Raw genomic sequence first — 21,814 nt, 5'->3', positions numbered from 1 at the left:
CCTTTGGCAGCCCTGAATCCTACATATTAATAAAAATGAATGTACTCACCGGTTGGATTTTTTTCCAAAGCAGCTTTTCAGTTATGTTAGTAACTAGAAGGTGTTTAGGGTGAACAACATACAAAGTTCACAACTCTCACACCACAGATCTGAGTTTGACTCCAAGTCTTTTCTGTGGTTAGTTATGTTTATGCAAGAAAAGCACTTTGGTTTAGGTTAAAGACACTGTGGTGTTGCTCAAAGGGTTTTATTATATTTTTCACCTGCTGCTATTTCCCTGGAATTGGGTATGGGGACTCTATAGCTAGTGCATGAAATCGTATTAACTCATATTAATGCAGTGGTCGAGGGAAATTAGCGCTCAAAATAAACATCAGAAGAAACATACATTTTCACACTTATCTCTGGTTCAGAATGGGGAAAAAAAAGAAATGCATTCTATGGTAATCAGGAGCAGCCATTACAACAAAGGAATATACATCTGAGGCAACTTACCGGTTATATACTTTTGCCATTGCTGGTTGGGTTTAAGGTCTGTCCAGAACATTGTTTCTTATAGTACTGTGCGTTAATGTTTTCTCCTTGACTTAGAGTACTTGCTGCTTTGTACCTCATTTGTAAGTTCCTTTGGAAAAAGGCATCTGCCAGATGACTAAATGCAAATGACAATGTAAATACAAGGAAAAGAAGCATTGACTATGATGGAAATGTGTCACCGTAACAGTGATGGACCCAGTGACCCCCGTTTAAACTGAATATTTTTTTGCTACACTGTAAATTCTGATTAGCTAACCTTACTTAAACAAAGCATGCAAACAGATTGCCTTGACAAAAACAAGTAAGGTGGGAAAGGAACGAAGGCTCATCAACTCTAGTGCACTAAACAATTAGTTTACATAACTAAAAACAGTACAGTAAAATGTACTTTAGGCTTTAATCTCACCATGGAGTACTCAGAAGTACTGTATTCCAAAAAACACATTTATTTAGGTTAGGCCAACTTATTTACAGTGTACAATACTACTAAAGTAAGCTGTTGAAAAAGTTATTTTCACATACATACTGTACTGTATAACCAGTCATTTAACCTATTGTTAATGTAAAACATCCATGAGTGCAGCTCACAGTGCCGCAAAAATAAAAACTGCACCATCAATATTCACTACGCTCTATTTATGTCTACAGAACCTGTTAGAAAGAAAAGTTTTTTAAACATTTTGGCCAGGGTCTGTTTCCCTATCATCCCCACAGGTTGTCTCCCACCTGTGGCTATATTAATATGCTGGGTTTAGTGTGGGACACTTTTGCCTCTCACTTGGTTTAACACTTGTGCAATGTGCCAAGACCTACTAGAAATAATGGACTGAATTTAGACAGAATGAAGTGTTATAACTTTGGTGATATTTCACCCTTTTATCAAGTCAATATTTGTTCAGTACTTTCCTCAAGCACTACTTCTACCCTACATGTTAATGATTCCTTGGATCATGTGTTTTCAGTCAGAAGCTGGAAGGTACTATGACACAGGGAATCAGCAATAGGTGGGGTAGGAATAGTTGGGAAGAAGTAGGGATGACAATTAATTTATGACTAAGTTATGACCATGTACAAAGCTAATATTACTCTAGACTTGGAGGTTTTTATTGTCCATATGCTTATTTACATAAAAAAATTGTAATTAGGCTACACACACATACACACGGTGTAAGTACACGTACTGCATAGTTTACAGTGGAAAACATTCAACTATTCTGTGCTAGGAAGATTTGCTGTCCGTCAGTCAGCCACAACATTAATACTACTGGGGGATTATAATATAAAAATTATATGTTTTATGAAAGAAAATGCATGAACTAATAAATTCTAATGTTTCATTATGAGTTAACCACCTGTTAACACATAAACAGTCTTTGATCATTTTTTTTTTATAATTACAGTACATGCTTTGCTATAATTACCATAATGAGTATTGTTTAAAATACAACTTAGTGGAGTATTTTTAGGTACAATTCCACATTTATTTGATTAAAAGATTTGAAGTGATACTGAGAATTCTTTAAGCTATTTGCACTGTTATTTGAGTACTGGGTTTGTGGACTTCTCCCCTCCCGCACACTGAGTCCTATTTTGCTGTGTTTTGCTGACCCTTGTCCTCCATGACATTATTAGGACCATCAGTGGTAATGTTGTGGCTGATGGGTGTATGTAGAGATTACCAGGGACCAAGGACAGGGGCTGCAAATAAGCTTTTTCTATATGCCCTTTATACACAGCACCACTTGCTTGGTTGTGAACATGTTTGGTTGTATTATAAACAAATAAAATAAATATATAAATATGTGTTGCAGATAAAAATACAAAGGAAAAAAAATCTTACAAATATACAAAATATTTGAACTGGGTAAAATATATAAGGATAATGGAAACAAATTTGCGAGAATTCTGCAAATACAGGTTCAGTTGGGTCATTAAAGACAATTACATAAATATTTGCTTTGTATATTTGTATTTATTTTTATCAAACAACTTATTTGCACATGTTTAGCAGGGTTAGCTTGATTGGATTTTGCTAAAGATATAAGCAAGAGCCAGTGCTGAATAATTCCTTCTCACGCACCCATGTTGCATACATTGAAGTTTAGCTCAGCTTCACACAGGTGTCTGACTGACTGAGGTTACATCTTGAGGATGACGGCAGGTTTTTCTCTCTCTTTAATTCAACATGCAAGATTAGTCTACAGAGATTTTTGGGGCTGCTTTTGACTACGCTACACAAGGGCTTTAAATGTGTGATCTTCACTGTCATCATGGAGACCTCTTTTCCTCATTATGGGATTAGATGTGTTAACATTAATATTATCATCACAAAAAAAAAAATTACATAGGGAAAAAAATCTATCATAGGCTTGAAAGTCCACTTAGCCAATTTGAGGAGTGATTGCTAAGGATACGCTTAGATTCAAACGAAAAGGACAAATGATACTGCTGGCAAGTAACAGCCACTCAGGAATATTTAGAACCCATTATAAAATCAGCATAACTATTATTGCTCATTTGGAGCAATAACATGCTTTCAACTCAATGCAAGGTCAGGTGAAAGTTGTCACTAATTGGTGAGGGCCTGATCACCTGGTTGTGTTTCATGTAGAGGCAGAGGAGGAGATCACTGTGAGAAATCGGGTGCTATTCTTCACAAGGAACCCTTAAAGGAAATCTCCCTGTCCCAGTGCGCTTTGTTTTTTATCTGCCCCGAGATGCCTCACCGATACTCCGGGGGGTTGAACAGTCAGATGAGATAGCAGAGACACTGTCACAAGAATAGCTCTTTATGAAAAAAATGATGCATTATCCATCACCTTTAAATCTAGAATAGCATACAGTGTACCAGACATTACTACAAAGGTGGGGACTGCGTATTGTGTCCCCACTGACTTGACTCCTAAAAAAAACATGATATGAATACAGATGTGCAGTATATTCTGTTCCTAGCGCTAACAAACGGAAATAAAAGCATCCCACGCTCTGTCTCTGGTCAGAAAAAAGAGTTGGTTTAAAACCCTTGTTTGCTCCCTTTCTTCACACATGGAGTCCCCTTTCTCCAAAGAGACAATTAAAGGGAAAAACCTGTGCTGCCTCAGCAAGCAGATAACATTTCAGAGATGTAATAAGACAGAGATGTAATAAGTGTGACTTAAGGCAATAGCAAAAGCCGCCACAGACACATTCCAAAGTGGTTTTCTGATTAAAGCTGCTGCAGCCACACTAATATGACAAATGGTGGTGGAGTTTTATACAATCCCTCATCATAGTCATTTGCACTCGCACAGCTGTTTATACAAAAAGCATTCATGTGATCATTTTAATGTACTGTAGCTTTTATTCTTGGAGAGGTGTTGTAAAGCCTGGTAAACAGCTTTATGAGAAGAGCCTAACTCTATGGCTTTCATCTGCCAGGAAAGGAAAGGCTCTCCTCTGGTCCCCAGTGAAGCAATTTGTTCAGGCAGCACATAAATTACACAGCCGGGCTTGTGTGTCACTTATTACAGACAGGTCAGAACCTGATTGAAAGGCCTGGATATAAAAAGCATCTCTGATTTGTCTCTTTTCTCTGAAATGTTAACTCACATTGAGTGGGAGGAAATGCTATGAATCATTATAAACAGAAGCTGTGTACAGCATTGCACGGCTCTGTTTGTGTGTGTGTGTGTGTACACCTCATCAGTGACTTCACAGAGGAAAAATCGAGTGGTAGTATGTGACAAATATTATACACAGACAGCCTCTGCAATATCTGGAATTGTCACATATAAATACTTATAGTACTGACATGAAGAAGGTGTCTTTTACTTCTAAGAAATGTGCAGTACTGTAAGGTACAATTTGCAATTTACTCATAAACTGTAACCACTTATTCATTGGAAAGTAGTAACATTACTTCACAACTAAAGTCATTCCTGTTTTTTTTTTTCATTACTAGTTACATTACTAGGACTGATGCTAGAATCAAATCTGACAGGACCGATTTGGTTTGGGTAGGGATTGGTCAAGCTGATGGCATGTTGCAATGCAGTTCAGCAAAATATGACTTGAAACAGCTTATTAATTTATGGTTGGAGCACTTGCATATCTGCATGGATCAGGGGAGACTGAATAAAATGTTCTTTGGCCAGCACACTCTCTTGCTTGCATCAGGTTTGGACAGAAATATGCAGCCTGATCTATAATCTAACAGTCGTCACCATTGGCACTGACTGGTCTGCAGCCGCACCGCCCCATAGCCAGCGAGCTCTGTGATCTGACAATGATCTGTCAATGAACAATATTACAATTTGCTGGTCCGACCCACCAGAAGCAACTTTGGATTCAGTGCCTTGCACATGGACACCTCAACATATGAACAGTAGGAGCCCGGGCCTGAACTGACAAACCTGTGATTTGTGGGAGACTTGCTGTACCTCCCGAGCAACGGCTTCTCCCAGATCTTCTCTGAATGTAGCATTTTAGCTCATTTGGAGTTTTTTTGCAGGGGGGGTACCTCCATCCCCCAACCTCCAGCCTCTGAGCCAGGATAGCGAGGTCAACATATATTGCATGTGTCCACTGACATACTGAGATAATATTAATACAATCTTTCATTTAATTCCTGGTTTAAACCAAAACAAGCAGATACAATTGGTTCCATTTGAATCCCTTTACAAATGTTACACGTGGCTTTAAATCTGCATGAGGAGATTGTTGAGGAGATATGTAGGATCAGTACAACGTGTTTGGAGACGGAGCATAAGCCTTTGTGTTGAGACAAATAAAAAACAGATATTATAATTATAAATCTGCAGTGGAGGGAACACAGTGACGGTGATAGGTGATTCTGCATTTTACAGATATTCTACTTTCATCCCACTGTTATCAGATACATTGTGGTTTGATTCTTTGTGATGGAACAGTGAGAAAAATAAAAGCTTTTAATGTGACTCCGAATTAAAGCAGGTGAGAGCACAGATGTTTATCCTTCCTGTTTTTTTTTAAACCATGATAATACATGAATGTGATTATTCAAATGAATATGTGATTTCAAAAGGCAGTTATGTTGTATTTGCAATGATCAAGAGCATTTGGTGGAAATTCTGGAAATTCCTAAACCGGCCTTTACATCATGACAGCAGCCAACTCAGTGACAAGCTAAGTGTTTGTTTGGTCTCTGCTACTGCTGGAGAAGCTAACACTGAGTGTTTCTGTCTCGCACACATACAGTTCAATCAGCGCATGAGTGCAGACATAAGAACTCTTAACTGTTTCGACTGCAGAGCAGGTGACACTTGAGTGTCTGGAGTTTTGAGTGTTTCGCTCAATGAGACCAGTTTTTATCAGCAACAGTGTGTTATATTTTATGGAAGACCCTGCAAAAAACAAAAACTTTTCTATTTGATATTATACAGTTACAGTAGTGTTTGTGTCATAAACCAGCAACATGTCTGTGAAAGAACCTCGATATGCTTTGAGTATTTCAAGATTCGGTCTTTTGCAATAGACTATATTCTACAATGGCCCTAACGGCTCGACACATCCAAACTCATGAAAGACAAGCAAATAAATAAATTACAAAAACAACTTCACCAATTTGACATCAGAGGAGCAACATGTAGAGAAAATGCTTCAAGCAGAAAAAACACAAACAAATCCAAAAAGTGTGCTGCAAAGACTAGACAACAACAAAATAGTGGCTATGGTGACTCAAGATACTGATATTAGAAAATAAGCTAAAATGCATTTTTTCTAAATATTTTAACTTTATAATGGCAGATATCACATATGTATAATTATTTGTGTTTTCTGTATTCGGCCCCTGGAAACATTTCTGAGTTGTTTGTGGTATTTGTAGCATGTTCTGTAGTTGGTTGTGTTTTTCTCTTTTTGCAGGACCTTTCTTTTAGCAAATGTTGCACCCGTGTTGTTGAAGTCCGTCCATCCATTATCTGTAACTGCTTGTCCCGTGTTGTGTTGTGGGAAGGGGGTCCACCCTGGACAGGTCTATCTCAGGGCCAGCACGGAGAGACATACACAGACAGACAACCAATCCCACATTCACACCTACGGACAATTTAGAATCAGCGGTTAACCTAACATGCATGTCTCTGTGGGAGGAAACTGGAGAAAAACTACACAAGCACATGCAGAAAGAACATGCAAACTGCACATAGGAAGGTCAGGGTTGGGAATCTGCAACCTTCCAGATGTGAGCCGGCAGCACTAACCACTCCATTACTCAAGCCGTTGCCCTGTGTTGTTGAAGTTTACTTGTTTTTTTTTTTAATGTTTTTTCACAGCTTTAATGGCCACCATGCTAATTTCAGGATTTAGATCGGTTTGCATGAGCTGGATTATTTAAACCTGAAACGTTTATTTCCCATTTAGTACAATGCAAATCTATAGTCTTGGAAGATATTAAAAATGAGAATCTGATATTCTGTTTGTCTTATTAGGTTGATTTAAATTGTAATACAGAAAAACAAAGTTGCGTTACATTATACAAAAATCAGACTTTTTCTTTTTCTTCCATTGCCACTTAAATTTGTAATCAGCCGGGTGGTGATATTTTTTACGGGACCTATGTAGTTCATTTTTCCTGCTGAGCCAAACACAAAAAATATCACACTATAAATCAACCTCTCACCTATGGGCCAAAGAAAACCTATCATTTCTCTCAGGGCTGCCTCCCATTATGGTTATGAAAATCCTGCTTCAGCTACTTGCTTAAATGATTGGAGCCATCTAATATTACTGAGTTCTGCAACACGTACCCAGGTTGTACAGTATCAGGAAGTTCATGAAGTAACACGTAGTGTCCCACTGTATTAGGCAGTAATTACATGAAATGAATACTTTAATTATGTAGACGCTTCTGATAACTGCATATTTGCCCTTGGTGTAGTTTGTATTCCTGGATCCTGAGCACATTCTCCACAGATCATGAAACTGAAATCTACCCTTGCCACTTCCTTTCTATTTTGGGGCGAGGTGGAAATTCACAAGGGAGTTGACTATATTGATAATGATGTGCATACTGCAGGCGTACTTTCCTCTGGGATTTGTCCTTACATGAATGGCCCCTAGAGTTATTATCTGTAACGATAATGACTTCATTCTCTTTTTTTGCTGCTTTACTGGCCAGTGTCCTCAGAATGAGGCCAGATACCAAATTCCTCTCCTGTATTGCCTGGACAAAGACAGAGCTGTGTATTTTGATGTTCTTCTCTAACCCACATTGCTGTTCATACAATTTTTTTCGAGAGTTGATTAAGCAATGTTCACAGGTGGGTTTTTTGTTTTTTTGTTTTGTTTTTTTAGTCATTTAAATTTTTTATGTTACCACGGTGTTTCAAGGGCATCATTCTCCTTTCCAGCACTAGTGCATTTTAATTATTGTGTGTAACTGAGGATGTCTTTTGTGAGAAATGGTTTTCTTCTGGAAACTCTTTAAATTACATATAGTTAAAGCTCAAAGTCATTGCTCTATTACATCAGGGAGAAGGGGGCAGAGTTCAGGGTAATTTCACACACTCTCACCATTCAGTCTTGCCTCTACCTTCTAAATAATTAAAAGAAAACTGTAAAATAACAAAAACGGTTCTTTATTGACTCTGTAAGCTTTGCCCAATATACACAGCAGCCTGTTATGGATTCTACTGTAGCTCACTTGTGATTTGCTGCTCAACACCTACAAAGTTAGGAACATTGTAAAGGGAACCTGGCTGTAGACAAAAATAGCCGACTACTAATGGAGACAGGAAGTAGTTGACCTTAGCTGGAAGTTGGTGATCTCTTCAGGAAATGGACATTAAAACAAAAATGGTTAGAGTCAGGGAAGCCATTGGTTTACTCTGGGGGGCAGCTGCAGGGGGTCAAGCCCTACAATGGGGGCAGCTTTTATTTAAAAAAAAAAAAACACTGGTCCCTAAAGTAGGGTATTTTATAACAGTGTAGCATTGAATGACCTGCGTAAGGTAAGGGTAACATTCAGAGGAATCCAAAGGGGAAACTTAGTAAAAACTAATCAGTGCCATCACCCGTCAAATCTACATGGTAAATGAGCGAGGCGCATTATACTATTGGAAGCACTTGGAAATAGTTTAATAAAAGGAGGGGGGATGGGGGGGAGGGGTCTGAATCTCCCGGTCCTTTATTGGCGTGGAAAAAAGGACAGACGCACTTTGGAGTTCACTGCCGGGACGCCTAACAGCCCTTTTCATCCACAGTGCAGATCGTGCGGCTCGGCGCTGTGCCTGACATCCCTTATCCTCCCTCGTCTGCTTACTATCGAGTCTCCTCTCCTGAACAGGTAGGCATCCGTCAAAGTTATTGTGCCACGCAGTAGTGTAAGGTCTTTGCACAGTTTAGTGTGCGTCCTGGCTGCCTGCACGTTACAGCGCACAGGGTTTTTTTTTTTTTTTTCCACCGCTTTTCTTGTGCCATGCGTTCTTACTGGTGCCGCGTATGCTTGGAGGAGATGATCCTTAAATCGCCATGTATCCCCTCCCCTTTGTTTTTAAAGGTTTGTAAAGAAAGTTCAGGCTCCGCAGCCAACGGGTGCACTCTGCAAAGGAGCGAGACGTCGTGGTCCTCTTTGCGCATTCCTTCAGGCTGCAGTGCCAGTAAAAGACAGGAATTTTGGGATGTTGGTGGAGAGAAAGGGGACCGTTTTTTGCACGATCGAGTCAGCTTTGAGTTTGGTGATGATGTTTCTTCTGTTCTCCGCGTTGCATCGCAATTTAGATGATGAGGGACACCTGCAGACATCTGTGAACCGAGGCTCTCTCCAATTGATTTTTATGCTTTTATTCGCATGTGTTTTGAAGAGGAGTACAGTGAAGAGTAGCCTGCATAGAAGACACAATCAAATCATACTCATTTCGTTTAAAAAAAAGCCCAAGCATAATCTAAAATATTTTAAACCGAGTTTGTAAAAAAGCTCTTCATTCTAAAGGCTTCACAGTATGAAGGTGACAGAATCGTGTATGTGTGTATGTGTGTGTCCTGGATGTGCATCCAGTCCTCTGATGCTTATCTTATATTTGAAGCACTGTAGCCACCAGATCCCTCACCTCTGTCTTCAGATGTCTGGATTCTCTGGGTTTTGTGCTGACATACAAATATCACTATAAGGGGAATTAACTACACCCACTTTCTCACCCCTCTCCCACCCAGGAAGGTACTACAGCATCATAAATTTGCCATAAGGCATTTTTATTCAAATGCAAACCCCCTCCACCCCCACAAATTACATTCAATGATCACACTCCTCTGTCACTTAGTCCAGTGGAATGATGATTAATATGCTACTTTGTGGCTTAATTTCTAAGTACTGGCTTAATAAACCTGCCACGTTCATGTAGCCCCGTCGATTACTCTTAGGAGGGTCATCTGGAGAATGCATATGGACCCCTTCATATCCTCACCACCATGTAATAACAGAGGCAGGCAGACACAGACTACCAAGTTCCCTTCGTTCAAAGATCTATCAGTGCATAAACAATTCACAGCAGTCAAGTTTGTGCCTGTCCAACAGTTAAGGGATGAGGTCTGCATAAAGTACAGGTGATGCACCAACATAAAAGGTTAGTCTCTCTGCTACCTTGTGCATTTTTAGTGTCTTCAATAAAGCATGCACGAGCATCCAGGTGGGCTTCGTGGAGTTTATAGGCATCCAGCAAAATGCAGACTCATTTAATCCACCATTATTTTACTCAGCACAGGTGAACACAATGATCGTCTTCATAAAAAAATGACTAATTGGAGAAGTTTTACTGCTGTAAACTTATTCATATAGCAATCTGTGTTATCTGTGACTCATGCTATTGTGATTCCAGAGGATGAAGCAGGCCAACACGATAGTGTATTCCTTCACATTTCAGAGCAGAACGCCTGTTTTTCCTGGGTTATCACCTCATGTTGCCTTGGTTCTCTGGGTTTTTTTGCTCGACAGCAGCATCCTGAATAGGTAGGTAGTGCAGGCTGAAGGCTAATCTTCACTGGGGTGATAGAGATAACAGTGATGTATGGAGCGGATGGGGTGGTTTAACACCCAGAGCCGACTGTTGTCTAGCGAGGTCAGGTCTGTGATACCAGAGTACTGCTTCAGCCGCTCATGCCTGGGATTTGGCAGTCTTAATAGCTGCAGGTGGATACAAGCAGAGGTGGCCTGTGCCTTCACAGCGTGGAGATGCTTTGATGAATCCTATGTTGCTGCTTAGGCACCTGTCAGTCATTTTACTCTGCAAGTAAAATACTTAAATTGAACTTTAAACATTACAACTAACCCTCTACACTGATGTCACGTGTCTTGGCCACCTCATAAATGCAGAATTTAATATATATTTAAAGTTCACTATTTGCTGGGTAGCGTGGCGAAAGCAAATACTAATAAATGTGTGAGGACTTGGTTGTAAAAGTCGTTTCCACATCCATAATAACATGGACATGATGCGGAAACCGTTTGTAGCCAGCAATATTTAAAGACTCATCGATGGTGTTGTGTCTATTTTGCTTTTAATTTTTACCGCGCTGTGAAGTCTTAAGCTGCAGTAATTTAGATTGTCATAATAATAATAATGGGGCAGCACGGTGCTTAGTGGTTAGCAGGGCCGCGGTTTGAATTCACTGGCTGGAGTTTTCATGTTCTCCCTGTGCTTGTGTGGGTTTACTCCATGCACTCCAGTTTCTTCCCACAGTCCAAAGACATGCATGTCAGGTTAACTGGGGACTCTAAATTGCTAGTAGGTGTGAATGGTTGTCTGTCTGTGTATGTCTGTGTATGTCTCTCTATGTTGGCCCTGTCTACACGCCTTCTGCCAGTGACAGCTGAGACAGCTTGTGACCCTGAACAGGATAAGTATTTAAGATAACGGATGGAGAAAAGTCTGATTGAAAGGTTACTGATTAAAAAACAAACAACATAAAAAGTAGTTCATTGATAAATGCAGATTTTTGTAAATCAAGAAATTAGACAACCGTGTATTTTACCTGATGTGAAATGAGATGATCATATCAGCATGACATGATTCCACTAAATATCATATATAATATTTTTAAATTTATGGCTGCATTATACGTTATTGTATTAATAGTTACATGTTATACAAACTAATTTGCAAAACAACCGAGTTCTTTTGTTTATTTTGTTTTGCAGTTTGTTTAGTTCTAATCTGACTTTTTAGGTTCATTGTGTTCTTTTAATGTCTGACATTGTCAGATAGGTTCTGTGACATTTTATAGCCAGGAGGGAGACTGGGCAGAGAAATATTAATGTAAATGTAACCTGATCACAGCAGGCTCTGCAATAAAAGTCATTTTCTTTATTAAAATGACCTCACTGTCAAGAAAGCCCTAGTTAAGCGATGAAAAAATGCACACGGGAGATTGCATACAATATTTGATGCTGTTATTTAATTGTATTGTTATCAGTATAAAATGAACCCACACAGTGAGTATGATTATGTGAGTGTTGAATGTTGATTGGCTGGTGTCTTTCAGCAGACTGACTCAAATGTGTTAGGCAAGTGTTGAGGAGTGAATTAGTCTTTAGAAATTATATAATGTCTCACATTTGATTGCGTCCTTAATGTGGTCGCTCGACTGTGATATATTTTGTACTATTAGAAATTTGGATTGATATCAGTTTATAATGATACAGCAAAGAAATAGCAGCTGATCTAAAGGGGATCACCTAACGATTATTTTTTTTCAATTAATCGAATAAACTACTGATTTTTTTTGGGTTAAGCTGTTTTTTTTTTCAGTTAACATATAACAATGTAATGTTGCGATGTTCTGGCTAATCAAACTCACACGTGATGTTTCTTTAAGTTTCTTGTGCCACATACACCACATGAGCCTGAGAAGACAGGTATTTATTTGGGTGGGACACAAACAACACAACGTAAACAGCGACTGGACGCCATAAGCTGCAGCAGAACTCACAGTCATGGCGTCCACCTAAACTCCACCCACTTGCTAAACCCCAGCAACACAACAGACGGCACGACATAATTCAACAGAACGGAAAAGAACTAAACTCCCATAATCCCTACCGCCTACAAGTCTCAGTCTCAGTGACTACTCCCCTTATCTCACTACAATAATATAACATATAATGACATAACCATTAATTTACTACAATTAAACCTGTTTAATTCATCAATCATTTAAATTTCAATATAATAATCCAAAGTATGGACTGCAAGACATTATTCCTCCCCCCAAAATAGGCCAGTCTTAACTGGTCATCTGTGTTTAAGTCTCTCCACAATAGAATTAAAGTAAGAGCTTGTTCCATTCAAGTTAAAGGAATGTGGTGTAATCTACATTTCCTCAGTAAACAGTTCAGTTTACTTTGGTTTAAATACTGTAACAAAAGAGAAGAATGAACATAAAATCAGTCCACATCACTGATCCCTGTCCTCCTGTCTGCTGCTGACAGCTACAGCGTCCTGCTTGGTTTGGGACTGTGACTGTCTCAGTGTTCACCAGGACCTGTGGCACTTTAGGTTGAACAGTTAACTTGTTTTGGTGAACACGTGACGGTGGATGGGGAACTGTGGGCACAAATGAAATGATCACTTTTATGCACATTTATTACTCTTATAGATCATTAATTTATGGAGCATTTTTACGGCGATACCCGAACGACCCCTAGTGTTGTCCGGTCCAGTTAAAGAGTAACTTTGACTTTACCTGAGCTGTCTGCTCCCTCTCTGCTGAGGACAGGGACACTTAATTGAGCTCTGTCCTCACTCTTACACAGAGAGAAAAAGCTGCTCCACAAGTTTATTTACTTATTCACTAATCTCTGTGATGTCTTGAAGAATTCATATACGGTGATTTTAAAACACAAATATTTATATTTTTGTTCTAGTTAACCTTTAACAACTTAATCCGCACACTGTGAGGTAATTGCTTTATTGTCCCAAAATTGTCCCAGGTGCCAAATCTTTGTGAACCCACATGCGATGTGCGTTTCGTTAATCTAAGTATTTTTCTAATTAATTATGTCGATGCCTCTCTTTTTTTTTATGCATTTAACAATTTAGGCATTTTTGCTCAAAAACAGGTTTAAACAGGTTCTGTTGACCAACAGATTAATTAATAGGCATAGTTTTGGCTTCTTTTAGTCCATAACCATATGGAACATTTAGGTTAACTAAACTGACAAAATAAATCATTTTTACAATTTTGACAGTATATTACAATATACACCTAGAGTATAGTTTTATATCTAGTATTTATATATTTATCATCTAACACAGTTAGATCTGTATATATTTGAACAGTGACACTGTTTTCAGAATTTTGGCTCTGGACCAAGTCACAATCAATATGAAATGAATTAAATTAATACGCACAAAGTGTGAACTTGAAAAAAGAAATGAATAGATTCCCAATTTTAAGGACTTCTAACATAACATTAGTAAAAATAAAAGTTTAAATCTTAAAAATCTTTGAGTATGATGCCCAAGGTCTGGTGCCCATAGACATCACCAGAGGCAGGGTTTTAATATCTAAACATGTATGGACCTTCAGGAGCTATTAACCTTAAACTCACTGATTAGTCTGTTTTGCAGTGGAAAGAGGTGTCCAGCCATTATGTTTCAGACCCTGTCTTGAATCTAGGCCAATTAACTCCAGCTGTAAATATTAGTGTACATAATCCCACCAAAATGTAGATATTGGCATCAACTCTTGGCTCTTTGAAAACCTATGGGGCATTTTTCTGATCTTCATCCATAGTAGTTCAGACGGAGTGAAGACATATGGTGGGGCAGGTGAGCAGGACAGAGCGGTTGACCTTCACTCTCTGATACAGACTGGCAGGAGCTTGATAGAGCCTGTGCAGCCAGGATCTTGTTGAATTATTTCTGACATGGATCTGCACCAAACCTTAGAACCAGATAAGGCCATTGTGCCCCACAGTACTGGAATAAATGAACAAACCTCTCTAACAGACATCTCACATATAGTGCTAAAACCAACCATCTGCTCACTTGCTTGATACCAAGACTCTCCTGGGTCCAGCAGCTGGAGCGTACTGCGAAGTCAGGCTGCATGGGGCAACACGGAAGCCATTCACAACTTGGTCGGATTTGTTTACATTTGTAATTTGCTTTTCTTTCAAGAATTGTTACCTTTTTGCGAAAGAAAACCAGCTTATGAATAAATCACAGCCCTTACTTTTCCTGCTTTGAAGGATAGTGAATAGAATTACCATATAATGCACCAAACCAAACTGGGAGCTACTTTCATGTTTTGTTTCTTTTTGTTCCTTTTTTTGTTTTGGTCTCCTCTTCTGCTAAAAAGAATCTAAATGCAGCCTAGTGCTATCTGTGTGTTGCATCGGTAAATGTACAGTATACACAGCTTCATAAATAATTCCAGTTCCTGTTGTTTTCCACAACAATAGTTTTACAATCAATTATTAATTTAGGCTTGGCTGTAAACCCGTCACTTATTGTATCATGATTTTACGTAAATTAATTTTATATGCTTATATGTCTTTTGTAGGATTTGCCCACCTTTACTAAGTGGTGAACCATGATTCAAGCCTAATCTTCTTGATAACTGTTTTTCAGAAGGCAGTTTGCAACTGTTACAGAATTTGTTTAGATCTTTTAGCATCTAATTTTCCAGATTTAGATTTGCAATTACTTAAAAGGGGGACTTCACTGATTTTTAGCCTTCTTCCTATGTTTTTAATTTAGGGAGTGCATCTACATGGTATAGGAATTCTCTCTGCCTTCTCTATAATTAAACATCTCTCTGCTTCCACACTAGCTGATGACATCATCTGGAGTAGTTTTTCCATGCAGATGGTGTCATGGTGTTGCTTATACTAAACCGGGTACCAGAACTCTTTCAGATGACTTCATTTGAACTGATGATTTGAAAAAAAACTCCTCCAGACGATGGCGTTTGTGTCACTTGGAGTTTTTCAGCTAGAAGCATTAATATGTGTCCATCTAGGTAATTCTAAAATTAGATCCAAAGTGAAAATTGTTAAAGTCACCCTTTATGTCTGCAGCAGCAGTCCCAAGCAGGATTCACAAATGGACATTGCAAGTAAACAACTGCATCCTCACAAAATAATTATATGGAAAAAAGTTTTATCCGCAGCCCAAATAAAGTAACAGATACTCAGTATCTGCACAAACCCAACCATAGTGAAGTTAGGGAATTTGCAAAGAGGCTTTTTCAGTCAGACTCTCAGAGGTATGAGGGAAAGATGACGGAGGATAATACTTCTGAGAGAAGATGGGAGTCACGCTCCCTGTGTGTGTGTGCTGGCATTAGTGGTGGTGCGTTGAAAATAAAAAATAAAAAGACTTAGATTCAAGTTGAGCAACACCTGCAGAACACTGATAGAAAGCCTGTAATATAAACCTGTCACACAGACGCTTCCTGCAAACTCTTTAAATAGATGATATTCATAACAGGAGGAATATCAGCTCATCATTACAATGGAAATCCAAAAAATAAAATGTTTTGAAGAAATATATAATTATGTCCTCCCATGTTTTCCAAAAGCACGTTTTATACTGCAAGTGATGTGTGGATTTTTTAAGACTGGCAGTCGGTTTGTCAGATAAAACCTCACTTGCATAAAGTGCAAGTTTATCCCAACTGAGGATGTATTTACGCACTTAGTGGAAAAAAGCTGTGCAGTCTTTAGAGCAGCTTTGCCTTGGAGCAATGTATGGATTTTACTATCTGGAAAAGGAAGCTTCTGTCTGTGATGGGAGCGTGTATTTTCTTCTTTGGCTTCACATCATTTTTCTGTCCATATGCAGTAAATAGTTACCCATGCAGAATGTGAACTACAGAGCAGCTACGAACTATTGTTAGAAAGTTTTCTTTTTTTTTTTGAAATCTGTCATACAAGCTGTCACCTAAAAAGAATGGCTCATTCACAAAGAACGATCTTTGCAATAATTAGTGTTCTCTATAGATAATATTATTTCAATGCTAAGATAAGAACAATGCCAGTCACAACTACCCTGTTATGAAGATGTCTTTTTGGAAATCTCACTTTGAGCTTTTCTCTGCGTAGCGGCTAAGCTCTACACCTTTACATCGCACCATAGAGAATCATTGTCCGCAGCTCTGTTTGGCAGCCTGTGGCCTTTTTACCTTCTTTTCTAATAGGTCAGAAAACAGTGAATTGCATATCATATAAATTGTAATTAATGTTTGCACTTTGAGTCTTTTATTTCTGAATCCACAGCATGTATTTTGAATTTGATGGTAGTATATTTCATACGTTGTAGCAACTTGTTAATTGCAATACAGTAGCATTAGCTCCATGAGCTACTGGATGACACATTGACTTACTCTAAAGTTTCCAGTTAAGCCACTTTGAAATAAAAATCTTGTAAAGGAAGATTTCTATGCTTCTATCCTTTATATGCATAACCACAGTGCAAGAAATGCACGAAAGCCACATACTGAAATGTTCAGGCATTGATGTAGACCAGATGTAGAACTCATACCAGAAAGTAACCATTTAGATTCATATCTGTGTGAAGTTCATTAAAATAAAGTTTGCTTGTCTCTGCACCTTAAGATCTGTTCTGCCAGGAGAGAGGAGATGTTCAGGAACAGTTCTACATGTAGGTCACGTGCATTTTTAATGTCCTCACAGCCAGAAACACAACCAATGCAGCTATGCATATAAATACAGGAAATTACAAACAGAAATGTCTAGAAATCTGTTCTGTCAGATCGATGACTTAAAGGTAACGCAGATGAGGCCAAAGGCCTATATAGGATGGAAATATAAACACAGTATTGTTGTATCAATGCAACAACATACGATCAGACTTGTTGCCTGTTTCATTCTAACACAACCCTCATTTCCTGCTTAGCTTTAATATTTAGACAAGCAAACAGTATGTTGCACTTTCAGTTTACTAGAGAAAAGTCTTTGAAGATAATAACTATTCAGTCTGGCGCACAATATGCTATTTCAGCCTGGGGTGTAAAGTTATGTAAATCTAACACTAAAGGTATAACACACAATTTTTGGGAATCAAATTCGCAGTTGCCTGAGAGTGAAATCCACCTAGTCCTCCCTCTTCCTTCAACGCTAAGCTCCACTACACTCAGACCAGCCCTTCAGGTTTTAGTCTAATGAACTGACAATAAATATGAACTGGCCACTTTCTAGTCGAGCACAAATAACTAACCTTTTCTGACTCAGAGTAAGCCTCATTAAAAAACCTCAAGAAGGTTGTATTGGTACACAGCTGTACACAGTATTGGTACACAACAGCAGTTGTGTTGAAAGGGTCTGGGTCAAAGAGTCCTTGGACTGCACTTCTGCTCAGCAGCATACAAAATAAATATTAGGAAAAATGTTCAAATAATAAATAATACACTGTAGAATTCGTCCCTTACACTTTCTGTGTCCTGTTTTTGGCCACTTGCCCTTGTACTTTATACGCCCAAAAATACACTACAGTACATCCTGTGAGGCTTGCAGCTGTGGTGCACCCTGCTCAGCTTCCCTTTACTCCTTCTTATTCACAGCAACAAGAATAAGTTAGTGTAAATTACTTTCCCTTTGGCACCTCCATCCATCAAATCCCGTCTTCAGTCCTATCTGATTTTGATGAATGCTGTGAGTATATGTGATGTTTCATGAATCTTTGAAGCTCGACACATACGGCATATCTATTTTTAATATACATGTATTCAGTGCGCAGTCTCTGGTTTGATGGAGGAGGTTGGTTCTGATCGAGTTTGACACTGCTTAAGTGATTGTGATAGCTTTTGACAATCAGCTGCTTTCTTTGTGCATGGCAGCGTAATGGAAAACTATTAATCTAATAAGCAAGCATGCGTAGAGGTAGGTGTATGCATGTGTGTGGGGCACTTGGGGTGGGTGCTGTGTGCGTGCATTTGGGTGCTATTTCCACATCTGGGTTAATTCCTATCACCTTCTTGTAATGCAATCTAATTCTGTGACGTGGTAACATCACATTAGCACTGAACACAATGCCAGAACTTCACTTACTGCAGCCCTGCAAGAAGAATGTAATTAAGAGTGAACCCATGGGAGTTTTATGGTGAGAATAAGAATCTCATAATGATATCTACATCTACTGTACATCAAGCCATTTCCTCGAATGGCCCAGTAATATACCTTTAAACTTTGTGAATGCCGTGCCTGGCTTGCAGAGAAGGCTGAATCTCATATACAAACCTGCAGGTCTTGTCTTCATCAATCAGCTGCTCCTCTGTAAAACTTCTCTGAGCATGTACTTTTGCAACAGGGAGGATAATGGGAGCTTCCTTGTTATTAAGCCGAATTTCCATCACCCCTCTATTGCAATCTACGGCATAGCATAAATGGTGGACCTTGGCAGTCTGCAGCGTGATTAATGCACTGCATGCTAAATGGATTTGCAATGAACCAATGACATGATGAGCTGCTTACATTTGCAATAAACTGGGACCTCGACAGTAGCGCGTCTCTTCCTGGTCTTTCATGTGAGAATGCGCAAGGTAAATAGCTGCAGCTGGCTCATTCATGTGGATACGTGTGACCAGGAGGAGTCATTTGTCACAAATACAAGCCTCTGGTTTCTCACAGCTGATTTTAAGCCTACGGGGTTCACTCCTTGCTTTCAGGAGCAGGTCACCTGGTCAAAGGCCTGTTTTTTCTCTGCTGGGTGTCTGTCCCTGCAGCCTTGCTGTGTCGAATTTAGTCTGCAGTGGCACTGTTCAGTCATCTGGCCCTGTGACCTGCACCATTTCCATTGACTCACTCAGGCAGTAGTCGCGTCCTTCAGTACTGCTCCTTAAGACATCATACAGTATATCCAGGACCACTCATATCCTTTGCGCAGTGAAAAATAGCTCCTGACATCTGCGATTATTCCAAACCTTTAAACTGTCTTTTCCTATTGCACTTACAGAGTTGTGATTAAACTTTATCTTCATGGCCACATTGCACCTCCTACCTTGCATTGGATTGTTTATGCTTGTGTCTGTTCGAAGAAGAGTCTCCTAGCAAGAATTCATGGATGCGCTTTGTCCCAATATTGGGACAGCATAAAAACAGGCTGCAAGGTCTAATGGATTAAAACTGCAGCCATCCTTCAACCACACCACTGATTGAGCATTGTGATTTCATTACTCTGGGAATGTTCTCATACTTTTGTCTCAGAGCTAAATTGTGTTAAACTGAAACAGCCATTTCCTCTTAATAGAAAACATGTCCTGAAGATACAAGGGTATTATATATCTACTGTGCAGGAATACCTTCATTAACAAATATAGATCGTTACCTGGCCAAACAATAACCGAACCTTGGTCCCATTAATTTGTGGTTAATCCTCAAGTGAATGAAGGCCATAAGTGGAAAAGCTATTATATTAGAGGAATTCTGTTGCTGGGTTTGACCTGTGTAGCTATGATTGGATTAGATGCAGGCATCCTGTTAGGTGCTTTTGTTGGGGGGGGGATACTGGGCAGCATCTTTGATGGACTGAAGCTACTGCACTGTGTGGTGATGGAGGATGGATGGCCTCAGAGTACAAGGTCCAAAAGAAATGTGCCCATCGTGCCGTAAGGGGATAGAGAGGACATGTTTCATTTTCAGCATCACTTCACCCAGGATGATCTCATTACTTTGTGTGAGTGGCCAGTCCTGGCGATCTGAACCCCCAAAGGTCCTCAGAGAGGTGTGTCATATGAGGCGTCACACGCTCCTCTGCTGTTTATATATTGATTACAGAGCACAACGGACAGACACAAGGTGCACACATTTATTCATGGTGTTCTTTAATATGATTTTATTCTATTGGCTTTATTAAAAGTTATTACATTTGTTTTTGTTGAGATTGCTAAAAAATAAATTCATATAGAGTGAGTTTGAACTTTTTTTGCTTTTAGCTGATCCACCAAAAGCACAAAAAGCACAGTTATTGATGTTTAAGAAAATAATATGGAGACTTGTGACAGTCTGTTCTTATTCCGTGACCTTATTATTTATCACTTCTTGTTTGCATGCATATTTAGCATGCACTGCATGTGCATAATAAATTACCTTGATAAAAGATGCATAGTCAGAGTCTAAGAGAGGGGTGATCACCTGTCTGACCCTCTATAATCCTGCTTTTAAATTCACAATTCTTCATCTGAGTGTTAACATATGTTCCTATTATAGGAAAAAAATAGAAGATAAAAGATTTATTAGGAAATCTGGAGGCGTCTGTCAGTTTACGTGGCTTTGAACAATGTACAATGAAGCTTTTTATGTTTCTCTGCACTAATGAAATGACGCACGATGGTATATCTTTGAGCTGTAAACACAGTTTGCCTATTTGCAGGTTTCTTTCTTTAAAAGTGACTCTTGCTTTACTTTCACATTTAGTCATTTGGCAGATGGTTTTAATTAAAGCGGCTTCTGAGTAAGTACAAAGGAAGCGGAAATTTTAGGTCATATGAAACGTTTTTTCTGGGGATCTTTTGCTGCTTGGTTTGGGGACCATCCATTTGTTGGCAGAGTGCATCAGCTAAAAGAGAATGTAGGCTTGGATAAGGGTGTTCACGTAGGGCGGTGCTGTAGAGTTGACCACTGCCTAGATGAGATTTTAAGCTAATGTGAGCAGTGGAATATGTGCTTTTTTTGGCTGTTGCATTTTGGATCATCTGTAAGCATGCAAACCTTAGTGTGTGATTGAGATTTTCATGGAGGATATGTCAAGTAAACCTCAGGCTATAGTCATTGAGGACCTCCAGATTTCTGGCAGACGATGTAGGGACAATCACTCAGGATCTTAAGTTGACAGTGATGCTGTGCTGTATCAAAGGCTTGAAAGAGAGATTGAATTAGAGTCCTTCTCTTGTCCAAGCCAAAATAAGAATTAGACAAGCAGAAGTGCATGAAGAGACCATGAAGTCATCTGGGGGAAAGGGCAGGAAGAACTATGTGTCATCAGCATATCAATGATAGGAAAATGAAAGAATCCAGGGATGTGGTAGATGGAGAAGAGAAAAGGACCAAGAACTGAGCCCTGCAGAAAACCTGTGGAGAGGAAGTAGGAACTGGATACTTGTCCATGCCAGGATACCCTAAAAGTTAATCCAGATATAGGACCTGCACTGAGGTTGGTGATCATGCTGTGATCAGGCTACGATGCTGTGAATGGTTGTGAATCTTGAATGAAGTTAATCTGTACTCTGTTTTATCCTGTTTTGAAATATAGTATAGGGAAAAATGGGTAGTATTCACGATCGCCGAGCACTAATCATAATTTAGATT

At 39.1% G+C, this 21,814-nt stretch overlaps 1 protein-coding gene across 2 annotated transcripts in view; it reads left to right on the top strand.

Moving 5' to 3' along the window:
• Window positions 1-8,513: 8,513 nt before the first annotated feature.
• LOC137128150 (contactin-4) overlaps window positions 8,514-21,814 on the top strand; it is a 110,811-nt gene continuing 97,510 nt past the window's right edge. For both annotated transcript variants that reach the window (XM_067505941.1, XM_067505940.1), the window contains exon 1: window positions 8,514-8,836. The gene's annotated coding sequence lies outside the window, so the exon portion shown is untranslated. The remainder of the gene's footprint in view (window positions 8,837-21,814) is intronic.

This window comes from Channa argus, chromosome 5 (genome assembly GCF_033026475.1).
Source record: "Channa argus isolate prfri chromosome 5, Channa argus male v1.0, whole genome shotgun sequence".
NCBI classification, from domain to species: domain Eukaryota; kingdom Metazoa; phylum Chordata; class Actinopteri; order Anabantiformes; family Channidae; genus Channa; species Channa argus.
Note: the sequence above shows the minus strand (reverse complement) of the source record. Positions and strands in the feature narration are given on the sequence as shown.